The sequence below is a fragment of the Sturnus vulgaris genome, chromosome 9, assembly GCF_052056855.1.
Source record: "Sturnus vulgaris isolate bStuVul1 chromosome 9, bStuVul1.hap1, whole genome shotgun sequence".
Classification (NCBI taxonomy): domain Eukaryota; kingdom Metazoa; phylum Chordata; class Aves; order Passeriformes; family Sturnidae; genus Sturnus; species Sturnus vulgaris.
In genome coordinates, this window is record NC_142251.1 from 31173610 (window position 1) to 31199614 (window position 26005).

General features: G+C 41.7%; 1 protein-coding gene and 1 long non-coding RNA gene across 5 annotated transcripts in view; one reads left to right on the forward strand and one right to left on the reverse strand.

The window, feature by feature from the left end:
- The window catches only part of RABGAP1L (RAB GTPase activating protein 1 like), a 245443-nt gene extending 230869 nt beyond the window's left edge, over window positions 1-14574 (reverse strand). For 2 of the 3 annotated variants that reach the window (XM_014874694.2, XM_088170379.1), the window contains exon 1: window positions 14463-14574. The gene's annotated coding sequence lies outside the window, so the exon portion shown is untranslated. Of the gene's footprint in view, window positions 1-12709; window positions 12780-14462 lie in introns of all 3 variants that reach the window. The other variant, XM_088170378.1, reaches the window with a different exon arrangement.
- Window positions 14575-14677: 103 nt separating this feature from the next.
- Window positions 14678-16266, forward strand: LOC148222887 (uncharacterized). Of its 2 annotated transcripts, none has more exons than XR_015805273.1 (2): window positions 14678-14783; window positions 14939-16266. It is a non-coding gene; the product is annotated as an uncharacterized LOC148222887 (long non-coding RNA). The 2 variants fall into 2 exon arrangements; XR_015805274.1 differs by having other exon boundaries at window positions 15763-16266.
- The last annotated feature ends 9739 nt before the right edge of the window (window positions 16267-26005 follow it).

Here is a 26005-nt window from a genome sequence, read left to right on the forward strand (position 1 = left end):
GTAAGAAACAAGAAACATGTTTTGAAAGGAAGTTTTTACCTGCTTGAAAGAAGGTAATCAAGAGCAGGCTAATTCATACCTTTTTACAGCAGACAAACAAAATCATCCTGTATTACAGACAGACTTGTATCAAAGGCAGGCTTTGAGGCCATCCTGTTTGTCTGACAATCTCACACTGCAAAAAAACCACACTGGAAAATAAATTATTCCTATTTTCAGAACTATGGTTCCTCAAGAGTATCTCTGGGACCTTTGTGAAGAGGAAGGTACAACAGAGCTATGCAGAAATTAATCTTCTGCTTACTGAAGTAGAAATACACACCAAAAGGTATGGTTTATTCCCTTACTTGAGCATACAGTGCATGACAGCAAAATGAGTATTAAGCTAACTGGCCTTGCAATCACTCCATGACTCAGATTTCCAGATTACTGAAGTGGTGCGGTCACTCTCTAACTTTCCCCTCTAGAAACAGGACATGGACAGTTCTATATGCACAAACATATAACCAAGGGTCTCAGCCACAGCATCTTCTTTTCAGAAATGTATCAAAACTCTGCATTACCTTGGCTCCCTCCCCATGAGCTCCCTACCTTTAACAGGGGACACCTTCTCCAGAAAGCCAGAAATGCTGCAATTACACAAAGCTTTACCTTTTCAATGCTTCCTCACTGAAAGACTAAACAACCTGATAAAATTCCATATGATTCTTTATGCTGAGGCAGTTCAGCTCACCAGCTGCCCAAACCCCTCTTTTCTACAGAGTGACATTTGCAGAAGAAAATTCTAGGTGTCATAAAATCAGTTTGTTTAAATCTCACTGACCACAACAGCATTACAATTTTAATTTCAACTTTAATCTCAGCTTCTCTCTGTGTAATCTTTTTATGAGAAACTGTCTCTGTGATTATACTAAAAACTGCTCTATTACACATAAACTGTTTCCCAATCTTATCTCTGGCAGTGAAACATTATGTAAAGCACATAATGGAAAAAACAACCAGCCATCCATTTATTTGGCCTACAGATACTATTCCCAAGGAATAAAATCAACTTAATAAGCAACAGAGCTGTATCACTGTATTTTAAACACCTACATACATGTACATAAAAAATCCTTCTAATTTCCAGGAAAGCACTGTAAAGAACAAAAACCTTTCCAAAAAAACAAAACAACACAACAACAAAACAAAATCAAATAAACCCAGAAGAAATAAAAATTCCACAACTAGAAAGTAACCACTGACTTATTTTGGCAAGACTGTCTCCTCTGAGAAAGCAAACCTCCATTATGTAGCCAACAGCAAATAATTAGTCTGTTCATGATGGAAAACTGTTTGGAATTGTTGTACCAGGTGCCTAGATACAGAGGTTTTTCAGATTCTTTTTACATTTCAATCCCATAGCCAGAGAATAGCAATTTAAGGAAAACAGAATCAAAAGAGAACTACACAAACAATAAAATGTCTGTTCTCCTTCAAAAATATATTACATTTGCATCTCCTCAAATAAATAAGCAGCACTTGTCAAACACACCTCAGTATGAATACTGAGACATTTACTGGAAAAGAGAGAACCAGCTTCCTTGACTTGAATCTCTGTGTTACACATAACCCACTGAACCACTTAAATATTACACAGTTATAGTATAAAGTTGCTTGAGGGAAAAAATACTGATTTTATTTAGCTTGAAGTTAAAACCACTGGGGTAAAGAACCCTTCCAGCGGAATGGTGGGCATACAGTTGGTACTGAGCTGGAGCATGACTCAAGCGAGGCAAACTAAAAAAAGAAACAAACCACTGATCTCAACCCCTAAAATCCACATATTGGGCAGCAGAAGCATCATGGACACTAGATGAAATGCCAGGTAAGTGAAAGCATGTCAGGAAAACTGCTGGCTACAAAGGAAACCTCCCAGCAAACTGGGGGCTTCCTTCTGTTTACTTGTACAATTTGAGCAAGCAGAAGTCATGGCTGACAAGCTACAACTTAGACAACACAAAGTTAAAAACAAGGCTGGTGGGATTCTTTTGAACAATTATTCAAATAAATTTTCGGCCTAAGATTTGTCCACACACAGAAGAGACATCAGTAGGAGAACAGAGCACACAAGCACATTTACCTCTTGCTGCCACAGACTGATTTATGCTGCTTAAAAGTATAGTTGATGTTAGCATATCCAATTAGTATTTAACCCACCTAAGGAAATAGGATTTTCTCTTAAGCGGCTGAAAAGAAAATGTTTCTCCTCTCTATTTATTCCTTTCCAAAGGCTGTAACAGATAAGTGTTCTTCTGCTACTCTACCAGTAGCCATTTAAGATTGTTACCAGTCTTTACGTGTATCTTATTAAAAACAAAAATAAACCAACAAACCATACTTTATACATCAAGTTCTAGCAAACAGGTTTACTCATTTAAGCAGAAGCTCATTCTGCTCATTCAAGCTCATTCAAGAATAAAGCAACTCTAATGCACTTTCACACTGATCCCTGACACCAACTGAAAACTAATACTCTCATTTCTGCAGCCAGTAATTAATTTTAACTTTGGAAAATATAAAGTAACAAGTATGCAATTTTTCAAAGCTGGAGTTTGGCAAACCCAAGTTGCTTTTTTTGTCCTTGCTACATGATACTTACAGGCAGCATTGAAAACTGAAACTAATCACAGCCAAGTTATCAAACTGCATCATCACTCAAAAACATAATTACCTATATTCCAGAGGAAAGCAAAAGGATAACGCAATCCTTTTTTCAAGAGATTATTTAATGGTTTATTCCCTAAGTGTAAATATAGCAGTGTTGGTCTAACGCAGTCAATAGAACAACCTCTGTCCATTAAATAGAGTATTTCAACCAGGAATTTTCTCCACATGCTACTATGTCCAGAAATAATTACATGATGTAGAGAAAGAGAGCCCATATGGAAGAGCAATATGAGACAAGGCAGTGATCCCAGGTGCCAGTCCTTGTCAGTGCCAAACAATTGTTTTATCTTGTGTCACAAGGTCACTGAAACCCACCAGAAATCCTGATTCACTGCCCTGCACCAACTGCCTTCAGGGCTACTAAAATCCTTGTTCATCCGAGCCAGAATCAGAAGTGACGACAATTATTACCCTGAGGTTTGCAACACGCATTCTGAGAATATCAGGTTTTGCAGATTTAACTTGAAATTACAATGTTTTGTTCTTAAGCTCATTAGGTACCTTTAGCTACCAACTCCAGAAAGTGTTTCTCAGAAGCTGTTAAACTGCAGTCAGTGCAGCACTGGCTGTGGGATGGACTAGACAAAGTTTCATGGTCCTTTCTAATCTCATTCTCTTTAGATTTTTTTAAGATCTTACATCTTTCGTTCTAAGAGTTGTCCAAGGCAACCACAAGTCGTAAATTAGTAACAACACTAGGCGCTTTTTTCATAGCTCAATCACAGATTTTCCAAAATTGCAAGTACTATGAGTTTTGATCTGACAGCTATATTCTAGATTTCTACTGCAGTTGTATCAAAACTGTAGTTTCAACAGTGTCCTCAATACTTAATAAGCACAAACCTCCCTTCCTTTGTATTATGAAACAAAACCAAGCTTCTTGGTAAAAATAAAATACTCCCCACACAAGTTAAAAATAAATATTTTCATTCACATTTTAAATAAATTTTCACATATATTTAAAACCCTTTAGGTTAGAAGTGAAGATTTTACATTGTCACTAGAACATCTAAATAATAAGATATAACATTAAAAGACGGAGAGAGAAACCATAGCTATTTTAAAGACCAAGTGAAACCTTCTAAAAGTTACCTGCTTGAAGCTGAGAAATAGGAGAAAATGTGCATGACAGAAAAAATTACCCTCTTTGTGCATGACCCCCAAAAATGACATCAAATGACCCTCTTTCTAACCACTGTCCCTCCCAGTTCTACGTATGTATGTATGTATGAAGTGCACTGGTTCAACTACCACTCTAATTTTTATTTGACCAATGAATTCTCAATGTGCTTCACATGTCACAACTAATCTGCTGGCATTTCACATTGTTAGGGAAAGTTTTCATAAATATATTCGACAATGCAGCTCTGTTGTTAATTCCAAAGGCCTTGACAGGTCTTAGAAAATGGAGAATAGAAATTCATAAAAAACAGCAAGACCATTTCCTTAACAGAAAGATGATCTTCCATTGGTAAGAAGAGGTCATTAAGACATACCTAGTATTAACACATCACTCTATCCCCCTAATAATACTGTTTTTTAAAAAAAAGAAGGCATTCCTTCACTTTCTGCATTTTTGCTTTTTCCGTTTGAAGTCTGAAGAACCAAACCACTTTGCTCATTACATTGATCAAGAGGAGGAAAAACTAAGGTTTTGCCTCAACATTCAAATCACTGTTAAAAGTCTTTTAAAATTACCTTAACTTTTCTAGGAATTATTATGAGCTGTGCATACGAAAGCTTCTGGAACACAAGCACCAAGAAATTATGTGGACCTTCCTTAACTGAAAGAGACTTATTGTTTTTGTAAATGGCAGTGTGTTTGCTGAGGTGATTTCTCCATGTGATCAAATTCAATAATTAAATAAATTCCAGTAAGAACTGCAGCTTGGAAACATACTGTGAAAGCAATCAACTAATCCCTATACAAAAACTTGCTCATGCAGTTAATAAACAAGAGTATTTTATAATTCTGACCAAAAAAATAACTGACCTAAAGGAAGTATCATTCAAATCTATATGAGCAAGTAACTGAAAAAGTTATACAAGGAAAGATGTTTCCATTGCACTACCTGCAGTTACCTTCAATTCCTTGAAACTGCTAATAAACACATCTCAAAGTATTACAGAAGACACTCAAAAATTCCCCTTCATACAATGATTACAGAAAAGAAAAGCTTTCAACAGATCAATTAATCTGGGTCTGGCAATGAAAGTTCTTCATTTGCTTTTGCAGCTTTTTTCTAGTAATCAAAATTAGTAAATAGAACTGCTATAAAAGACAAAATCTATGTTAAAAACAAAAAAAGACTTCTCAGATCCTTCTTAGGATTAAACTACCACCGGGCTCAAAGAAAAATGGCTCAATTTTTAATTTTTTTAAATAAATAAACCTGGCCTCTTGGCCAGATTACCATTACTTACCTCACTTATAATATTGAATGAATCTTGTGGATTATTTTTGGCCTAAGCCTCAGGTTAATCTGCAACAGTCTATAAAAATCAGAGAATAAGATCTTGCTGGGGAAATTGATCTAAAACAATACAACATACCTGCTTATATCATAACTGCAAAAATCTTGCAAAACATACAGCAAGTCATTAATTTTCTTGATGCAATTTTCTTGTCTCACATTAGCCAACAATCATGAATAAACCCAGTATCTATCTGTTGATAGGCTATCCAGAGCAGTTTGAATTTTAAGTGTTTCATCATATTTCTAGTTTGATAAATTAACTGACTGCATAAAAGACACGAGAAGCCAAAAATCTGTGTTAACTAGGCCTTCTTTTCTTTCCTTTTTTTTAATCAGCATCTAGCTCTCAAAGTTTCAGACAGCTTCCCAAATATTACCACACTGTACCGTCAGTTTAAACATAAATTATGCATGGTTTTCATTAAATGTAGATATGGAAACTTACTATCCATGTTTACATACTGAGTACTTCCACAAAATACTTTTACTTAAGGAAACAAAGAGAGGAAATAACAGGCAGCTAATCTAAAAGTAAAAGATCACAGAAAGGTGAAGTGGGACAAAAGGCCATGCTCTCTGAAGTGGTTACACAAACCTATCTTTTCCACAACCTCGTTTTCAGCATCCTACCTCTGTCTCTTTTAAGTGAGAGTGTTAAGTTATGGACAAGCTACCGAAGAGTCAAACACAGTTAAGAGACTGCAACTACCAAAGGCAGAGTGTGTCACTCTCTCTGAGAGTGTCTCTCAAAGCCAGAGAGGGCAGTGCTGCCCCACCAGGAGCAAACCTATGGAATAAGTAAAGCATTTCCAATGCAAGGAATCCAAACCTAAAGATGAACTACGACCTAGAGGAGCACCAGCATCCCACTCCTCGTCCAAGTTAGAGCTGAGTTGGTGCAAAGTCACCAGCTGGATGTTCAGAAGCCCCAGCAAAACCAATGATAATAAACTGCAGAAGTGCACAGTGCAAATATAGAGTTGTTATGGCACCTCACATGAATTTCCTGGGAAATGCTAACAGTGATTCACCTGCCCTTTCCATACTCCCTACTAAGACCCCTGGAGCTCAATTACTGCCAGTAATAGCAAAGAAAAAGAATCATAAAGGCCAGATAGAGAAACTGGGAGAGTCTGATGGAACAAGAATCACTTGCATTTGTCTTATTATACCCTTTGATTTCTCTGGCTATTATCAAAAGCTCATTTCTAAACCACACTTCAGTCTGAAACCCTTTATGTTCAGTCTGACTTACTGATGTTTCAAAATGATGAAAAAAAAGAACAACAAAGAGGAAGCTATAAGGGCCAAAAGCAAATTATCACTCCAAACAACAAGGGAGAACTTCCAACTTCAGAACATTACTGTTCTAAAACTTAAAATATTTTCTTGGACATTTTGATCAGCTCATTTCCTCTCTCCCCTCAGTTTTTTATATGCATCTAATAGGAATAAACATCAAGATTTAACCTTCGAAACAATGTAAAAAGTGACTGACTTCCATTCCTTACTCGTTTCCTCAGAATTGTTTAACAGTTATGCCCAAGAATAATTCTAGTTATCTGTTCCTGACTTCTTGCACGTTTATACTGCCAACACTAATTTTTAACAATTAGGATCAAATATGGCAGGGTTAAAAAAACCCTCTTATGGTATGAGTGTACCTCTATGAGCAAACACAAACTGTCTACATAAACAGAAGGGACCAATGTCTCTCCTAGGGCCAGTCTTCACCAGACTGCTTGACCCAAGTTGCCAACTTCCAGCTGAAAACAACTGCTGGCACACACAAAAAGTTCGTACTCAACTCCACTGCTTTTCTGCACTCCTGCGCTCACAAACACTTAAGTTCAAGCAGAAGATGATGGTACTTAAAAGCTACACAGATTTCAGTAGTATCTGGAAGATGCAGGAGGTGAAAAATTACCTTTAAAAAGTTGCAAATCTTCCTGTTTTCTCTGCTAAGATCACACTTCACTACACAAGCACCAAAGTGAGCATAACAATGCACACACAACACAGACAAAACTCAGCAGCCAGCAGCGGAGGCACGTATGCAGTACTGCCACCAACCAGTCATTTGAGAGTTCTCTTCAAAATAACAGGAAATAATGAAAGTATACACCAGTGGAACAAACTTAAACGAAGGGTTTACAGAATGAAAAAAAATCCATTTTCTGGCACATGCATTTCAGATTAGTCAGTCTAAATCATATAATCTAGTATTTATTTCTCAGTAACAGCTAATTTAAAAACCCCAAACCTCTAAGGAAAAAAATACCAGCTTGCAGCATTCAAACTCTTAATAAAGGCAAGTACATCATTATTTTAGTTAAATACAAAGAAAAAAACTCCAAATTATTTTCAAATTTTAGCCAGATATTAAATTTCTCCACTAACTTCTAAATTAAAATTCTGAACCTTGTATTTTGCGTTTAAATACATACAGAGAGACACAAAGCACTAGGTTAAGAATATTTGCATTTTATTTTCATACTGATTCGCCTGCAGAGGCCTGAGCACTGAAAATGCACAGCACAGCCTTCACCCTTAATTAAAATCTTGGGACATGAATAAAGAGTTAAAAAAACAAAGAGAAAAATAACACATACATACTTTTTTAATTGTAATGTATTTGTTAAAACTACAAATACACATTTGTATTTTTACAAATTTGTGTACTGCAATAGATCTGTGGATCTCAGCAAAATCATTTTTTCTAATTTCAGAAAAAAAGCAGTAATATTTTGCAAAGGTAATAGAAGTACAAATTAGAACTGTCTTCCTTGCTATGCTAAAATAGCGGATAACACCAGATCTCTGCCAAGTGCAGTAATCTAGTGAAAATATTTAAATTTAACTTCTTTAAACTGTTTTCCACTGAAGGAGCTTCACAAAAGGCAGATTGCTACAGAATTTATAACCGAAACATTCAAATCCACCTGGAAACATGCCACTCTCACACCCCTGTGAAGCTGCAACAGCATGAGTAATTGTACTGAACAGAAAAGCAAAGTATTCAAATGCAACTACTTCTCAAATAGACATTGTGGGGAACAGAGGAGGAAATTTATTTCTGGTTAAAACGAAAACCACTCTACCAGAACAGGATCCATTTCCCTAAACAGTAGCAAAGATTACCAAAATTAACTATATAATTAGTTTACACTAAAAGTCAATCCTTTGAATAAGATTCTTGGACAAATGCTCAACTCCCATTCTTTTTCCTTCCAAAATGAAACATTAAGTCTTATGCATGGACAACTGCAACAGATCAGCATCTGCAATTTGCTTTCTACCCCCAAAAAATCTGGTTGTGTGACTTAAGGTATGTACAACACACACGACCTAATGAGAAAGGTCAGTAATACTTGAACTGAAAGCACAGCTACTTAACTTAAATCAACACCCTGAAAGTCATAGGTTTCGGCATCACTTATCAATGACAAGAAGTGTAACCTCAAGACTATTCCATAATTACCAAGTAATTGTCTTCTGGAAACTTGTACCATCACACCTTGCAATACAATATACAGAGGTTTTGGTGATGAAAGAATAAACAAATAAATAAATAAATAAATCCACACACACCCAAAATGTAAGAGACATTCTGAGAGCCATGTTTATTTGCCTGCAAGAGAAGACTAGGGATTGGTCATGACTGGTTACTCAAAACTGATTCCTTTCTTTAAGAAAATTACTACTACACAAGTTATATAGCAAGTGCTGAGAAAGGACTTTGTTGTCAGTCACATTCACACTGATTTCATTCCTCACCTGTGTCACTGATATACTGTATGCTAGCAACCAACTTATTTCACTTTGAAGACCAAGAGTGACAGGGAAACCTTACTAAGCCATTTAGCAAATGGCCTTCAAGATCTACTCTTGGATTCACTCACTGACTGAAATCCTGTTCTGACAGTTTACTGCTTCTTAAAAACACCTTTCACTTTCCTTTTCTCTCTCCTTTTACCTTTTCTTCTCTAGACAGAAATCATGTGGGAGACACCAAGAATTTGAGCAATTAAGACAGGAAGTTGTCCACCATCAAAAGTAATGAGCTTTACTATTTAAGAGTTTGCAAGTAGTCTAATGTAAAATGAAAGATCACACATGAAGGCAGATGTGCAGATTATAATTTTACCATTAATTACCATAGCTAATGTGCACTGTTTTTCATCAAAGTGTAATTCCACTTCAGAATCTTTCTACTCTACCAGAAAACATCTCAGAACTCCCAAACATGCCAAAAAGGGTATTTCTAGTCCAAACATATATCAAAGCCCTTTTCAGACAGAACAGCCAGACCAGTAACTGACATACCCAAGGCTTTACCTTGATACCACCGAGTCACCAGAACATCAGCACAAACCACACACCAGTTAGGAAACCGTAGGATACATCAAACACATGCAAAGGGATTAAACTAACCAAGAACTTTGTTTCAGACTGTCTACACAGATTGTAAGCCAAGAACCCATTCCTTTATTTTTCTTGGGAAAAAAAAAGATTCCATTTCCAAAATTTTAGTTTATCCCAATGATTTCTAAAATGAATTCATGCATCAAGAGAAAATAATTAAATTACTTCCAACTGAAAGCATCAAGTATTTATCCACCCATCTTGCTGTTAAAGATTAACATCTCCTTCTCAATAAAAGGCGAAGGACATACACTGAAGCTGTAAATTTCTACATGGAGTTAGTTATTTTAGTGATGGGGAAGAAAATTAATTTAAAAAAAAAAAAGATATGTGGATCATTTGTCTCATTGCCTTGCCTCCTTAGTACAAGTTGCACTCTACATCTCAGGCAGGATTTACCCCTTACACAAGAGCTTGCTGGTCCCTTAGGGGGAACTGACATCTTCCATTCAACCACAACACAGTGTGGTTATAATCATTCATTAACCAACACTTCAACTAATTTAGAAGTTTTACATATTTACAGACACAAAAATTTTGATCTCTGCTTTACAAGCACTCAGCAGGCAGATGCTGGAGAAGCTACCCAAGAGCAGCCCAAAGACATAGGCACAGGCATTTAGGAAAAATCAACACTGGCAGCAGAAGGAAAGGTAAGGAAGAAGCGATCTCTGTGCTCTGTGAAAAAAGTCACCTGTTAACAAAGTACATGGAAAAGGATGACATACACCTACTTTTTTTGCCTCAGTTTTCACTAGCAAGGTGACAGACCCCTGAGCCCAGCAGCAGTCTGCCGGAGTAAGAAGTTCCCTCCAAAAGAGAAAGATGGCCAGAGGGCAGGAGCACATGGTGTCCAATGAGAAGCTGATGGAACTGAGTTTGCACAATCTGGTCAAGAAAAGAGCTCTAAAGAATCCTTATTACTGTCAGCTCTCTAATGAAAGGGTGCAGAAGGGAGAACTGGACTCTTCTGGATGATGGACACTAACATATGAAGAGGCAACAGACACAAGTTGGGAAGTAAATTTCAACTAGCTCAAATGGAGGGAGGAAAGGAAAAAATCACCGAGTGCAGTTAATTGTGGAAATAGACTACTGAGAACGGTGCTAAAGGCTGGAACAATCTTATCTAAATTATTCCTGCTTTAATATATGCAGGGAGCTGGATTAGATGACTTCCAGAAGCCCCTTCCAACCTAAATGACTGGTTTAATAATGTACTATTTGACCTGCCAATTATTCTATATTAGAAACTTTCCTTCAGCAGGTTTAGCATCAGGTTTATTACTTTTAATCATGTATTTCAAAATTCCAGTTCTCCTGTACATACAGGAAGACTACATCCAGTGTTGTACACATAGAAATGTACTTATCTTCTTACCCTTAGAACTTCTTCCCTTTGTACTGCTGTACTTCTCCCATAAGTAGGGAACAAAATTTTTCACTTTTAAGCTTACTTGATCTTAAAAAACCCACACCTTCTTTGATATCCTGAATCATCATACAGGGATGATAAGAGTAGGAAAGCCAAGGGCTGTGATCCATCTCATTCTGTGGCAAAAGCTACTTTTTCCCTCCATCCACTTAAAAACAATAGAAAGACAGTTGTCCCTGCTACTCTTTCCAAAACGTAAGAACTATTCCATGAAAGACACAATCTAACAGATGTTTTCCCCAAGGGCTTTACTCATCTTTCAGAGCAATCTATTTTACTAAGCAGATTTTGGAACCCCATTTATGTATTTATGTTCTGTTTACAAACAGTCACACCCAACAAACTAGTTTGTCAGCTTCATAAAGTCCCTTCTGGGAACACTCCTGACAGCAAATTTAAATAAACACCTTAAAAGCCAAAGAGGTTTTCTAATAATCTACACGTTGGTCTTGTTTAATCTTAAAGTTAAAAATACAGGAAAAAGGTGAAATACGTAATCTTTGCAGTCTTTGTTTATGGTCTAGGATTCCATCAAAGAAGAAAGAACCCCTTCAGCAATCCAAGTTACAATACTGGATCCTTCAACAGCTGTACCAGTATAAAAGAGTAAGACTGAGATTGGAACAAACTGCTGAAGGTATGAATGTCAAAAAACACATCTTATCAAAATATACTTGAAAACAACTTAACCTTAACTAAAAGGACACCTCCAGGAAGCTCATGTTAATGTTAATGCCTGAAAGATGCATTTTAATTCTTACTTAGCAGGTCAAGATTAAAATTAATGGGGAGAAGATGAGAATTATTCCAGGAATGATTCGTGCAGCTGGTGGCCCAAAGAGAAACCTTCCATGGTGTATTTCCACGTATTTTTGCATCTTTTTTGTCAAAAACGCCTTTTTTTTTGATACCAAGATCAAGAGTGCCAATAAAACCTATCAGTCCATTGAGTGCATAAAACGAGTATAATCCCATGACAAATTAATTTAGACTAGAAATCAGATAGTGTGTAATTACTCAAGTTTGAAATAGTCTTCCTATTATAGCAGAGGTAATAGCAATATACAACTAATTATCTTTAAATTAGAGCTGAAAAAATTTACAAAAACCCCTAACAAGACCAAGATCACTCCCTGAAATTAAGAACTCACCAAAAAGTTCAGAGAGCAGAACAGATGAACAAAGAGAGAAGAAGAAGCAGCAATTTCTGTGGGCCCATGGAAGAACAGACACACAGAGATGGCTCTTGAGTCCATTTAATGTTGTCAAAAGTAAATAAAAAATTACACCATGGCTTCATAATCAAAGACAGTACTGGCAGGAAAAAAAAAGCCGCCATCCTTACTATCATTGTTACCTTCATCACAAGCAGCTGAAATCAATCAAACCCACAATGTAGCTTCTTCTAGCAGCACTGGCTTCTGCTATTAACTTAGTGACCATAAAGCCAGGTCCCAGCTAAGGACCATCACAACACCTGTGACTGTTTCACTCTCTCCCCTACCAACACTTGACTTCCTCCTCCGGACTGAGCCAATATCCACATGGCCGGGCAAGTGAGCTGGGTCAGGAAGTTATTGTCATCAGAGTACCACAAGGAACAACAACAAAAAAAAAGAACTAGAAGTACATCTTTTAAACCAGATTAGTTCTTTTTACTCACTTCCTGGCTGTAGAAGCCCCTTTGATGAGAGAAGTGAAGAAGCAGCCACAACTCAGACTGTCTTGAAATGCTACGGAGTACAGCAGAAAGGAGGAACACAAGAGAGCCACGTTACAAACTTGATCTTTTTGCAATCCCCTTACTAACACTATCAAATCTTAACCTGTGAATCACTTTTTAAAGGACTGAATGATACTGTTTACCAAGCAATCCCAACACTGTAACCATTTTAAAGCAAACACTGCAGAGCACTTTTTACAGTTCTCACATGTACAGCCAAGCTGTTTACAGCCCCAGAGTTCTTTCAGAAAAAAACATGATCTCCCACCTCTGCCTAAAACAGAAAGTAGTGGAAGGCTCTGTCACCCACTGAGTTCTGGAGTTCAGCAGCTGGTGCTGGCCCCCCTCCGGACACTCACTGGCAGCATTCTTACAACACTGGAGTCAATTTGCACTGTAACTGCACTAGTAGTCTTTTCAAGTTTAAATTACAAAGTAAGTTATTAACCATGTAATTATTACCATCTAATAATAAACATAAACAGAGTTAGCTACAATCCTACTTAAAACCTAGGCAGAGGCATAATTTGCAGAACCAACCTTATAGGCCCAGTAAATCTTCATATAATCTGGAACCAGGTTGGTCTGACAGGCAGTTGGAACTTGGCTTGTATCATAAAGGTTTGGTTAAATAAAGCCACAGTACCTTTTCTGCATTTAAAGGGATAACAAAATATTGCCTGTACCATCAACAAGATGTCTTTCTGGAAACTAAAAGTACACCAGCCCTTCTGGAAGTTTTAGCTGAAAAACAATGCGGTTGTGAGACTAGAGCTCAACAATGAGAGAGACAAGCAATGCTGACCTAAACACGTTATTTCTTAACTGTCACTAGATTTTCCTCTGTTTTAAAGAAGAGCTGACATTTTGAATATTTTTTCCCCCCTCTTAGATACATACACGCACACAGCTGTGAAATGTGGTAGGATATGACATATTCAGAGCACTATCAAACCTAGCAGTCTTAGCAATACAGCTTTGAGAGAGGCAGGAGCAAAGTACACACTATAGGAACTTATACACGAGGAGAGTAACCAAGGCCATTTCATTCAGTGCCGTACCTGCTTCAGATGGTATCAGCAGGTTTCCAAGTACTTTTATCTAAAGACAAGAATTTTTGTACCAGCTCACGGGTCAGGAGAGAGTGGAAGAGGGCTTAAAAAGTAAAACAAACCACTAGGAATACAACAAACCGCCAGGGGAAAAAAAAAAATAAAAAAAAAATAAAACTACCCCAAAACGAAACGTGGATGAATCCGACGCACGCAGACGGCACAGATTTAGGACAACCGTTTGTTAGTCTGGGGTCCTGGGAAGTGACTTCACTTTTCCCGCGGAGGAGGCAGGGAGATGAAACCTTCCACAGTGTTCTCGCTTTCCTGACCATGAAAACAACTTCATTTTTTAAATCCTGCGCTGTGCTCGAACTCTTCTCCTCCCGGAGCGACACTGCCCAGGGAACTCCACACACAAAGATAAACAACACGAACCAGCGGAACCATGACCCCGCGCCCCCGCCGCTCTGAGGGCCCTTGGCCAGGAGAGGAGCCACCTCAGGTCACCGGGCACTATCACCCGTCACACAGGGTGGGCCGACGGCTCCCCCTCCTCCTGCGCCCGTTCTCCTGAGGGACCGACGACCTCCCCGCCTGCGCCCCTCACGACACCCGTTCCGCTCGCCCCGATCTCTCACCGGCACAGCCGGGCCGTCCTCCCCCCGCTGCCGCTGCCTCCAGCCCGGCGGGGCTGCGCAGCCGCCTCAGGCCCGGGACAGCGTCGCCCACATTCCGGCAGCGAGAGGGCGGGCGGGTGCGCGCGCACGGCTGACACGGCGTGAGGGCGGCAGTGAAGGAGGGACGGCGCCCGCCCTCAGCAGCGACCGCCCTGCTGGGAGCCCGCGGCGGGCAGGGCGAGGCGTTCGCAGCCGGCCCGGCCCGCCCCCCTTTCTTGTCGGTGTTGAAGGCCTGTGCGGGCCCGTGGCTGTACCCCCTCTGGAACACGGAATTATAGAATGGTTTGTGTTATGGGTAAAATTTAGTTAGTTTGTTACAAGTTAAGGTTGTTAATCTTCTAAGTTAAGTGTTGTTCTGTGGTGACTTTATGAAGAAGTTAATTGTGTTTCAAGTTAGTTGAAATGTTGCAATAAGTTAAAGTAATGTTTGTTAAAAGTTTAAAGGGGTCCAGGATGGCGTGGGGGTTGTTCCTGAGGGGCGTGGTAACATCTCGAGAGTGAGGCCAGCGCAGTGATATCAGCGCCACGAGACGAGATTGGCGGAAGGAGCGGTCCAGTCACTCGACGCCCCGAGAGAATGGTTGGACAGGAATGAACCGTGATAAGGACCAATAAAAGCCCCCAGAACGGACCAATTATCACGGGGATCCAAACCCCATCAATCCTGGACCCAAGGGGAGGTATAAAAGGGGCTGTCAGGCTCCTGCTGGTTGCTCTCCTGAGGAGCTCCTTCCGAGGGAGTGCCCGGTTTGTCGGGGGTTTGACACATTTGTATCGTTTTCCGGCTTGCTGCGAGGGGACTCGAGCTCATCTCGAAACCTCCGTTTTCTACAGCTCAGTTTAATAAACGAGTGCCTCTTTTACAAGAAAGTTGTTACTCTGTTTTAAAAGACCGGGTGACTTTCGGCTAAAAGTTCTGGCCTCGTTCATTAGAGTTTGCGTTGGAAAGGGCTTTAAAGACACCTCATTTCACCCTCCTGCAATGGATAAGGACACCTTTCACTAGACCAGATTCCTCCAAGCCCCGTCCAGCCTGGCCTTGAACACTTCCGGGGATGGGGCAGCCACAGCTTCTCTGGGCAACCTGTGGCACCCTCACAGGGAAAAATTTATTCCTAATATCTAATCTAACTCTGCTCTCCTATGGTAAACAATTCTGTGTCCTGGAACTATATGCTCTTGTAAATAAATTCTCCCTGTAAGTTCCCTTCAGGTACTGAAAGGCCGCAATGGGGTCACCCCAAAACCTTCTGTTTTCCAGGCTGAACAATCTCAACTCTCTCAGCCTTTCCTCACAGCTGAAGTGCTCCATCCCCTCGGGTCATCCTGGTGCCTCCTCTGGATTCGCTCCAACTGGTCTATGTGCTTCCTGTGCCAGGACCCCAGAGCTGGAGGCAAGTGGGGTCTCACCTGAGCAGCACGGCAGAATCCTCCCCTCTGCTGCTGCCCACACTAATTTTGAAATATGCTTCTTTCCCACCTGTCAGAAAGCATCCAGCAGGCACTGAAACATCTCAAAATCCTCGCCCACAACGTAAGGACAATGGAAGCAACCTATAAATCACAGCGCTTGTTAGAAAAAATGAGTTAAGTTTGCCTTCAGATTTTGTACCCCAAGTTTTGTACACTTTGGTCTCGCCAAGTGGTAGATTGTGTTTGCTTATAGATAGTGCTTTGGTGTGGTTAAATATTTAAAAAGTAAATATCTACGCTTAATTAAATATCACTATTGTTTATGTTTAAATAAAATATGTTTAAATTACAACAGCTTTTCTTGTTAGGTTGTGTGTGAAACAAATTACGTTTAAATTAACCACAGCATCTATACAGCTTGTCTTTGTTCTCCCCATTTCAGATGTGCTTTAGCAAAATCTTAAGGAATGTCAGATCGCAGCCTTCAATAAAACAACTTTAGCATAAAAGCCAGTGGGTTGTGTCCTGTTGCCCCTGGGACAGCCAGACTGCACATGTGGGCATTAATTTTTGGCTGTTTCCTTGTCACTGAGGTAGAGAGATTGGTTTGTTACATTGTCTTTTTTGAGCTGAACTGTCGTGAAAAAACCTGTCTCAAAGCTGACAAGGTAAGCAGGCAAAGGAGAGCGTTTCACACACACACACACACACAACAAAACAAAACAAAAAGACAGGACTCTGGCTTGCTCCCCATTCAAGAATTGCTACTAGTTGTCTATAAACGGTATAAATTAAATTACATTCAGATTACTTTTATCACACCACGGGTTCAGATAAACCACAAAATGATAGGGAAAGCAGAAGACTTCAGGGAGAGGAGGAAAATTATTTTAATGAATATTACAATAGAGAAATAATAAGAAAGTATCCCTGGCACTGTACCCAGGCACTGCACACTGGTGTATGAATGTGGTAATAAGCAGGAGGAACTAGAAGTCATTATATTCATAACCAGAATTATGAATAAATGATCATAACTGGTTATTGGAAATGGAGAGTTTGTTCAGAAAGCCTAGGTAGGAAAAAAGAGACGTAAGGTACATCTTTATCAATTTGGTGTTGCAAAAAATGTGACTGCACTACTGAGGAAAAGGCCGTCAAACACAAGAGCTAAGTCATTCTGCTCAAAAAGGAGCCCAAAAAGGTCTTCCTGAAGAACAGTGCTTATTTTTGGGGATCTCCTTTCAAATACAGAGATTTCTGGGGAGAATGTGAAGAACTACCAGGAGCCTGGACAACAGGACCTTGAGTCATACTGAAGCACGACTGAATGGAATTCAATTGGATGTCTGAGACAAGCCTTCACTGACTTCATGGACCTCACAGACATCACAGGACCCATAGCCCACCCAGTCCTTGCAGACTTCAAAACTCCCATAGCCATCACAGCCCCATAGCCCCCATAGCCTGAATGACCTCACAAACACCACACCCCATCAAGATTAGACAGCCTTCAAAGCCTGCAGTGCCATATCAGCCCTCACAGACCCTACTGCCATCACAAACCCCATAACATTAAGAGGCCCCATAGCCCTTACAGCCCCTGTAGCTTTCCCACAGAACTCAAAGCTGTGAAAGACCTCGCACACCCCATAGTCTACCAATGCCCTTGAGCCCTCACAGCCTTCATAGACCTCACAACCCCAATAGCCACTATAGACTTCATAGCCCAGACATCTCAGTCCCCACAGATCCCACATATGCCCTGACACATCCCATCACCCTTACACTCCTCCAAGCCGCTATAGCCTTCCCACCCACCATAGACCTCAAACTCCCAAAGCACTCATAAGCCACAAAGCGCTTGGTGTACCTACAAGCTATCACAGACCTCACAGCCCCCATAGCACTTATAGCACCAGTAGATTCCAGAGCCCACACCGACCTGAGCCCTCATGGACCTTAAAGCCCCTCTAGCCTTCACAACCACCATAGACCTTGTAGTATCCCACATCCATCAAAGAGCACGAAGCCCACATAGCCTTCATAGCCCCTATAGCTCTCACAGCCTTCTCGGGTCTCAGAGACCCAAAAGATCTCACAGACTGTATGGCATCACAAACCCCATAGCCCTCTGAAGTGATTTGACACGGGCCAAATGCCAGGCACCCCCAAGAGTTGTTAGCTTACCCTTTCTGCTACAATTAGGCAGAGGAGAGGGAAAAAGGTTAACCAAGGGCTTATGAGTTGAGATAAGGATTAGGAGGAAAAAACACTCTAAGGGCAAAACAGGTTCAAACTTAAAGGTATGAAGTAAATTTATTATTAACAACGGAGGATAACGAGAAGTAAAAATAAGCCTTTAAACACCTTTCCCCCCCAAGACCTGCCCTCTTTCTCACCAACAGTGCAGGAAGACAAGGTGTGGGGGTTTTAGTCAGTTCATCACTGGAGATCTTTTTCTGTTCACTTAAGGAGAGGAGTCTTTTTTCTGCTATACCGTGGGGTCCCTCCCACAGGCAAAATTGTTGTGGAGTGGGTCACTTGTCCATGGGGTGCAGTCTTTTAAGGATAGGCTGCTCTAGTTTGGAATCAAGGCCTCTCTCCCTCTTTCTCTGGAAGCAAGGGCCCTCTCTATTCGGGTCTCTCACTAGAACACAGCTTTCTCTGGCATCCACCCACTCCAGCATGAGCGCTTTTCCCACAGGCTGTGTGGATCTCTGCATGCCGCATGGACTTCATGCATTACAACAGGACAGTTTGTTTCACTGTGGTACTCACCATGGCTTGCAGATGAATCTCGGCTCTTGACAACTGGAGCACCTCCTCCCCCTCTTTCTTTTCCACTGATATTGGTGTCTCCTTGTTGTTCTCCCTCACATGTCCTCACTTGCTCCTGTTCTCTAACTAGAAGAACTGCTGCGTGTAGGTACCATTGTCAACTTCCACCAATTCAAAGATTCTTGCAAGACCCTGCAGTGCCAAGAAGTTGATCTTGTCTAAGTTCTGCGTCGGGAAATCACTCGTCACGTTTTTGCTGCCGGCCAAGCAACCCTGCTGCCACAGAGCAGGCAGTAGCAGCCACCCTGGCACTAGTGCTATTTAATGCCTTTCTTCATGTAGGGTGCCAGGAAAAGCTGCCACCACTGTCCCTGCCCTTTTTGCCCACAGCGCGGCTGGCTAGGGGTGGCCAGGCAGGCAAAGTTTGCCACAGGCCGTGCCGAGATGGCAGCATCACTGCCAGCCACACCGGGATGGCTCCTGGCAGCGGTGCTTCGCCGCCCCTGTAAAAAAACTGCATATGCACTGTTTTGATTTTCTTCTAAGTAAGTCATTACAGAGGCATTACCAATCTCTCTAATTGGGCCAGCAGTATGTCCATCTTCAGAGCCATCAGAGTTTGGCTCTGTCAGACATGGTGGAAGCTTCCAGCAGCTTCTCACAGCAGCTACCCCTGTGGCCCCTGCACTACCAAAAACCAGGCAGTGCCAAACCAACACACCCTCCCATCACCTGCAGCCCTCAAAAGTCCCCACGGTTCTCACAGCCCCTATAGGTCCCTGAACCATATCAGCCCCCAGACTCCATGGCCCTCAAAAACCCCTTGGGAGGTCACTGGGTGCAGTGTGGGTGGTGTGGCACAAGCAGGGGAGGCAGCTCAGAAAGAGGTCGGGAAGGGCAAGAGAGCAGCGCAGGGGTGGGTGTGAGGTGCATGAGGGGTTGTGGGGCTTTTCACTCTGTGCGGCTGCAGCATGTTGGCTGAGACACCCTCCCAGCTTCCTGCCCCAGGGGGTTCGCCAGGGACCAGCCCTGACCCTGCTTATGACACTGAATATGGTCACCTGCACATGTAATGACTTGAGGGAAGGCGTTACACACCAGGTACATGGCAGGGACAGGAACAAGTGTGAGGCTGGGCTTGATGTGGGGACAGAAGGGGTGATGGGACTGTGCACATTGTCCCTATGGCCTCTCCTCCAACTGCTGAGAGTGCAGGAGCTCTGATCCACCTGCTCATGGAACCAAGGGGCTACCGGGACACTGTAGAACCAAGGACACCATTGTTAACACTTTGGGGACCCTTGGAACCAAGGGGCAATTGTGACCCTGATGGGCATCATAGAAACAAGGAGATGTGTGAAACTGCTGAACCTCATGGAACCGGGGGTCCATTCTGACATCTTGGAACCAAGGAGACCATTGTGATGCTATGAAACAAATGACACCATAGTGACACTGCGGAAATTCTTGGAACCAGGGGTCCATTGTGACATTGCAAAACCAAGAAGACCATTTTGAAACTGCAGAATTTCATGGAACCAAGAGCACCTTGTGACACTGAAATAAAGGAGACCATTGTGACACTAAATAACCTAATGAAACCGAGGATCTACTGTGACACAGCAGGACCTCATGGATTAAAGGGACTTGTGATGGAACAAAGGCAGAGTTGCACCATGGGACCTCATGGAACCAGTGGTTCATTATTACACAGAGGGGCACTGTATAACCAAGGGTCCTTTGTGACACTGCAGAACCAAGGAACCATTCTTACCCTGTGGAACCATATGGAATTGGTGCCTCAAGAGGCTACCAGAGACTAGACAGAGTTAAAGGAATAAAGTAGGTATTTATTTAAAAGGCCTTCACAGAACATACCTTGAGCAGTACAAGAGCCTGGCCAAGGCTACACCCAAGATGGATGAAGGGTCACACTTTGATAAGTTTTGGTCCATTTACATATTGGGGTTAATTGTCCAATTACAGCTTCAGGTTATGAAGTCTCATCCTCCCAGTTTTTCTCCTCAAGTCACTGTTGTTTATACATTTTGAGCCTGAACTGCAGTGTCCTTGGTTCTTGGAGTGGAAAAGGATTGTTTTGTCTAACTAAACTGTGAAAAGACCTTGCTGACACTTCATATGAAGATCAGAGCAATATACTAATGCAGTACAGAATCTGAAAAATTTGAAAGCTAAAACTTAAGGCATTGGAACCAAGGGTCCATTATGACACTACAGAACCTCATGGAACCATGGGTCCCTTGTGAAACATGGAACTAAGGAGACCACTGTTAAGCTATGGAATCTCATGTACCCCAGTGTCCATTGTGACATCATAGTACTATACGGAACCCAAGGTCTGTTGTAACACTGTAAAACCAAGGAGACCATTATGACACCTCAGAACGTCATTAAACCAAATGCCTATTGTGACATTATGGGGCCTCAGTGAGCCAAGGGGCCATTGTGACTTTGCAGAACAAAGCAGAACAATGTTACACTGCATGGCCATATGGAACAAACGATACACTGTCACACTGTGGAACCAATGAGTTTGTTTTGGCACTGCGGAAGCAAATGGAACCAATAGTCTAGTGTGAAAGAGTTGGGCCTCATAGAAATAAGAGTTCATTGTGAAACTTTGGGGCTTCATGTAGCCAAAGGTCCATTGTAACACGGTGGAAACAAGGAGACCATCGTGACACTAAGGAACCTCAGAAATCCAAGGATCCACTGAGACTCAGAGGGGCCTAATGTAACCAAGGGTCCAGTGTGAGACTGTGGAACCTCATGGAACCAAGGCTCGATTGTTACACACTGGGACCTAATGGAAGCAAGTGTCCATTGTGACACTGGAGAACCAAGGAGTCTGTTGTGAAACTTGGGAAACTCATGGAACTCAGGGTCCCTTGCTGACATAGCAGACTAATGGAGAGCATTGTGACACTAAAGAAACTGATGAAACCAATGGTCTACGGTGAATCTGAGGGGCCTCATAAAACCAAAAGGCCATTGTGACACAGCAGCACCCCATGTATCCAAGGGTCAATTGTGACTCTGCAAAGCTTCATAGAACCGCCACTCCATTGTGACACAATGGAGCCTCATGGAACCAATGGTCTTTTGTGACACAGAGGAGTCACATGGACCCAAGGGGCCATTGTGACACAGATGGGCATCATGTGACTAAGGGTCCTTTGTGACACTACTGAGCCTCATATAACCAAGTGTCCATTTCAACACTGCAGAACCAATGACAGCATTGTGACACCTCAGAACCTCATGGAACCAAGGGTGTATTGTGTCACTGCAGAGCCTCATGGAACCATGGATGTAGCACTGTATCTGAATAGCTTAGGCCATTGTTTATACCAGGTACACCAGCCGAGCCATTTTTAGCTCTTTTGTTCCACAGTTTTATCAAACATTCTGGAACTCGTCAGGGCTACTGAAACATAAACTGTGCTAAATTGAGAGAGAAGAAGCTGAAAAACAGAATACCAAGATTGGAAGAACCAAGGTAAAGGTGAGTGGTGATGCGCTGGACTGCAACCAATCATTTTACCTACAAAGCCTGTGCAAGGCACGTGGACAAGATAGAGGCATCAATCAAAAAATGCTTGATTGCGTGAACAGTAGTTTCAGAATGTATAAGTAGGGTATAAGGCACACAAAAAAAGTGGCTTCTGCATAATCACATTGATTTGCTGTCCAGAAGTCCTTCGTTCCCGCACATGGATCCATTGCAACCAGTGTTACGCTATAGAACTTCATGGAATCAAGTGTCCCTTGTGACACTATTGGGCTGTGTGAACCCTAGGGTCTGTCTGTTTTCAATTGTGACTCTGCAGACCCTCATTGATCAATGCTCCATTTTGATGCAGAGGGACACTATGTAACTGAGGGGCCATTGTGACTCAGAGGGGCCTCATGGAACCAAAGAGACCATTGTGACACTGTGGAACCTCATAGAACCAAGGGTCAGTTGTGTCACTGTGTAATCATGGGTACCATTTAATACTGTGGGATCTCATGAAACCTAAGTGTCCACTATGACATTTTGGAATCTCATGGAACTCAGGAGACCATGATGACACTGCAGACTCTCCTGGAACCAAGGGGCCATTGTGCTGTGACTCTGCATAAAATCATGGAACTGAGGGTCCCTTGTGACACTGCAGAACCAAGGAGACCATTGTGACACAGCATAACCAAGAGTCTATGATCCTCATGGAACCAAGGGTTCTTTGTTAAACAGCAGAGCCCCATGTACCCAAGGGTCAATTGTGACACTGCAAAGCTTCACAGAACTACCACTCCATTGTGACACAATGGAGTCTCATGGAACAAATGGTCTCTTGTGACACAGAGGAGTCTTATGGGACCAAGGGTGTAAGAGCCTGAAAGAGAGACAGAGGCTTCAGCCGGCTCTTAAAATGATGTTTATTGCATAGACGTCGTAATTCTATTGCACAGAGTGTGGTAACTACCCTCTCTTACCTTGGCTTTTGGCTAGCTCCTGACTGGGGAGGATATTTGACAAGGACAAAGGTAAAAGACTAAAGGAGGGTCTTCTCTCCCGTGGGAAAAATGGTCCACAGTTTATTGTAGTGTCCACATGGTGAGAGGAGAAAGAGAGCAAGAGAGAAGATGGTGGGCATTTTTAAACTTGGAAAAAGGGGAGGGGAAGGACAGACCCGCGACCAATGGGATGCTGCCGACGGGGGGGGGCGGGGGGGGCAAAAGGAAGGATTCAACTATATCACAGACCGATGGGGGAGAATGGAAGATACCATAACAACCATGAACAGTGCAACTTACAAAACAAACAGTGCAATACAACAGACGAGGTTACAGCAGTTGAGGGCCATGGGTGAGCCTATAGCTGCTGGCTATAGGCAAGCTGTTTGTCCTGAAGCCCAATTCTATTCATGTTACAATGCATTATATACTTTTCATCACAGAACATCTTAATACATGATCACCAATCAACATCATACATAATACCTTTTACATTTACATATAACCTATCAAAACTGCTAAAATTATTATATTATGTTCTTGACCAGACAATCATCTGAGTTAGTAGTTACGTGTTAAACTTTGGGACTTGTTCTGCAGTGTAAATTTCTTCTAGCTCTGGTGAAAACATCTTTCTGTCTGCCTATTCTTTCTTGCTTGGTAGAAAACATGCCTTATTTGAAGAAGACTTATCCTTTTGTTTGAAGGCCACTTAGTCTTTGGACTTTAGTCATAAAACTCCTTCCAACTCCACTAAACCTTTGTTCTCTCAGCTGTTTCAGCAACAACTGGCCCTAAAAGCATCTTTTATATGTCAAAACTTGCCCTCATTCCTATAGAACCCTTTGTATATCTGCAAAACTCCTCCATTAAATTATTGTCTGTCCCAACACAAGGGGTCATCGTGACACTACTGAGCCTCATGTAACCAACCATTTCAACACTGCAGAACCAATGACAGCACTGTGACACCTCAGAACATCATGCAAGCATGTGTCATGTGACACTGTTACAACCCGCTTAATTATAGAGGAGCAAAAAGAGCTCTCTGTGAATTGCAGAAAAGACTTCTGGTTCGAATATTCCCCGAAACAAGATTAAAATTCAAACGAAGATGAATGTTGATAAGAAAAAAAATCTGATATTTTCACTTTACTAACATAAAAGGGGCAAAAAGAAAGAAAGGGAAAAGAAGAGAAAATGGAGAAAAAGCTAAGATTACTTTAAAAGCATAGGTTAGTTTAGCACCACACTTGCTGCATTTCTGCCAAGATGGGAAAGGGGGAGGGTGAAACAGTTTTTGCTTTTTCTTTTCTCTGCTGCTCTAAGTGGCTTTATCTTCATTTTCTGGTCTCAGGGCAGACAGCTCAGCTGAAATGCAGTCAGTTGCCTTCTGCAATAAAGACAAAGTATGTGATTCCTGCAGCTCATGCATGGCACTGGTACTTGTGCTTGCTCACTTGAGGAGTGCAAAAGGATGGGGTGTTTTCCCCAAGATGGTGGTGTCTTGGCTCTTGGAGGCTGTTCTCAGTCTTGAGACAAATTTAAGAGAAGACACACTGCAATGAGTAGTCTCCTCTAAATGGTTTAACAATTCCACCAACAGAAAATGAATACTAATAGAGGAAAGTCAAAACAAAACCAATAGTTTATTAACAACAGACTGCTCAGCTAAATTCATCCACCCCACACAGAGAGAGGAACGAAGACCCAAAAATGCCCAGAGAATGGGGCAAACATTGAAGAAACACTCCTTCCTGACACATAGTGCAAGAGAGATGGTGCCAGCTTTCATGCTGAGGAAACTGGAACTTCCAAGTAGGAGCTCCAGGAGGAGGCAAAAACCCGGTGGCTCTCTGGCACCGACCTCCTCTCCAGGGCAAAGGAAGCAGCTCAGCTGGAGTCACTCGGTGTGCTTTCTCTCCCCGGCTTGGCTCCTCGAGGCTTGGGGCTGGAATGGGACAACTCTGCTCTTACTGATTCCCATTCCTCTGGTCTCAGACCAGCGGCTGTTCAGTTCACCTCAAGGCAGCTGAAAGATTGCTACTGCAGCTTCTCCAAGCCAGGGAACAGAAAAGCTTTTTGTCTGGGCCAAGAAAACCAAGCTAGCCTGTAGCAATGTATTTGCATAGTCTAGGCCATTGTTTATACCAGGTGCACCAGCCGAGTCATTCTTAGCTGTTTTTCAGTCCTTTTATGAAACATTCTGGAATTCATCAAGGCTACTACTGAAACATAAATTGTGCTAAACTGGGAGAGAAGCCAAAAACAGAATACCAAGATTAGAAGAACCAAGATAAAGGTGGGCAGGGAAGTGTTGGACTGTAACCAATCATATTTCCTGCAAGGTGCATGCAGAGCACGTGGACAAGACAGAGGCACCAATCAAAAAAGCATGATCGCATGAACAGTAGTTTTGGAATGTGTAAGTAGGATATAAGGTAAGTAGGGTATAAGGTACACAATAAAGTGGCTTCTTCATAATCACATTGATTTGTCATTTGTTCCTGCCAAGCAAAACTAAGCCACACAGCACCATGGAACACCTGGGCAGTGAGGCTTCAAACATGCCCACCAAAAAGCTCAAAACACCCCCCTGCCCAGCACCATACACACCCAGTCCCAGACCTTAAAGATAACAGCAACTATTTTTGGGCATAAAACAGAAGATCATGGAATAGACTATCATCTTAAATCACTCCAAGATAAGGTTGTTTCAGGTTGTTTTCCCAGCTGTAAAAAATGGTTTTAGCTGGCATTGGTGAAGGAAAGAGAGGTGAGGGGTTGGT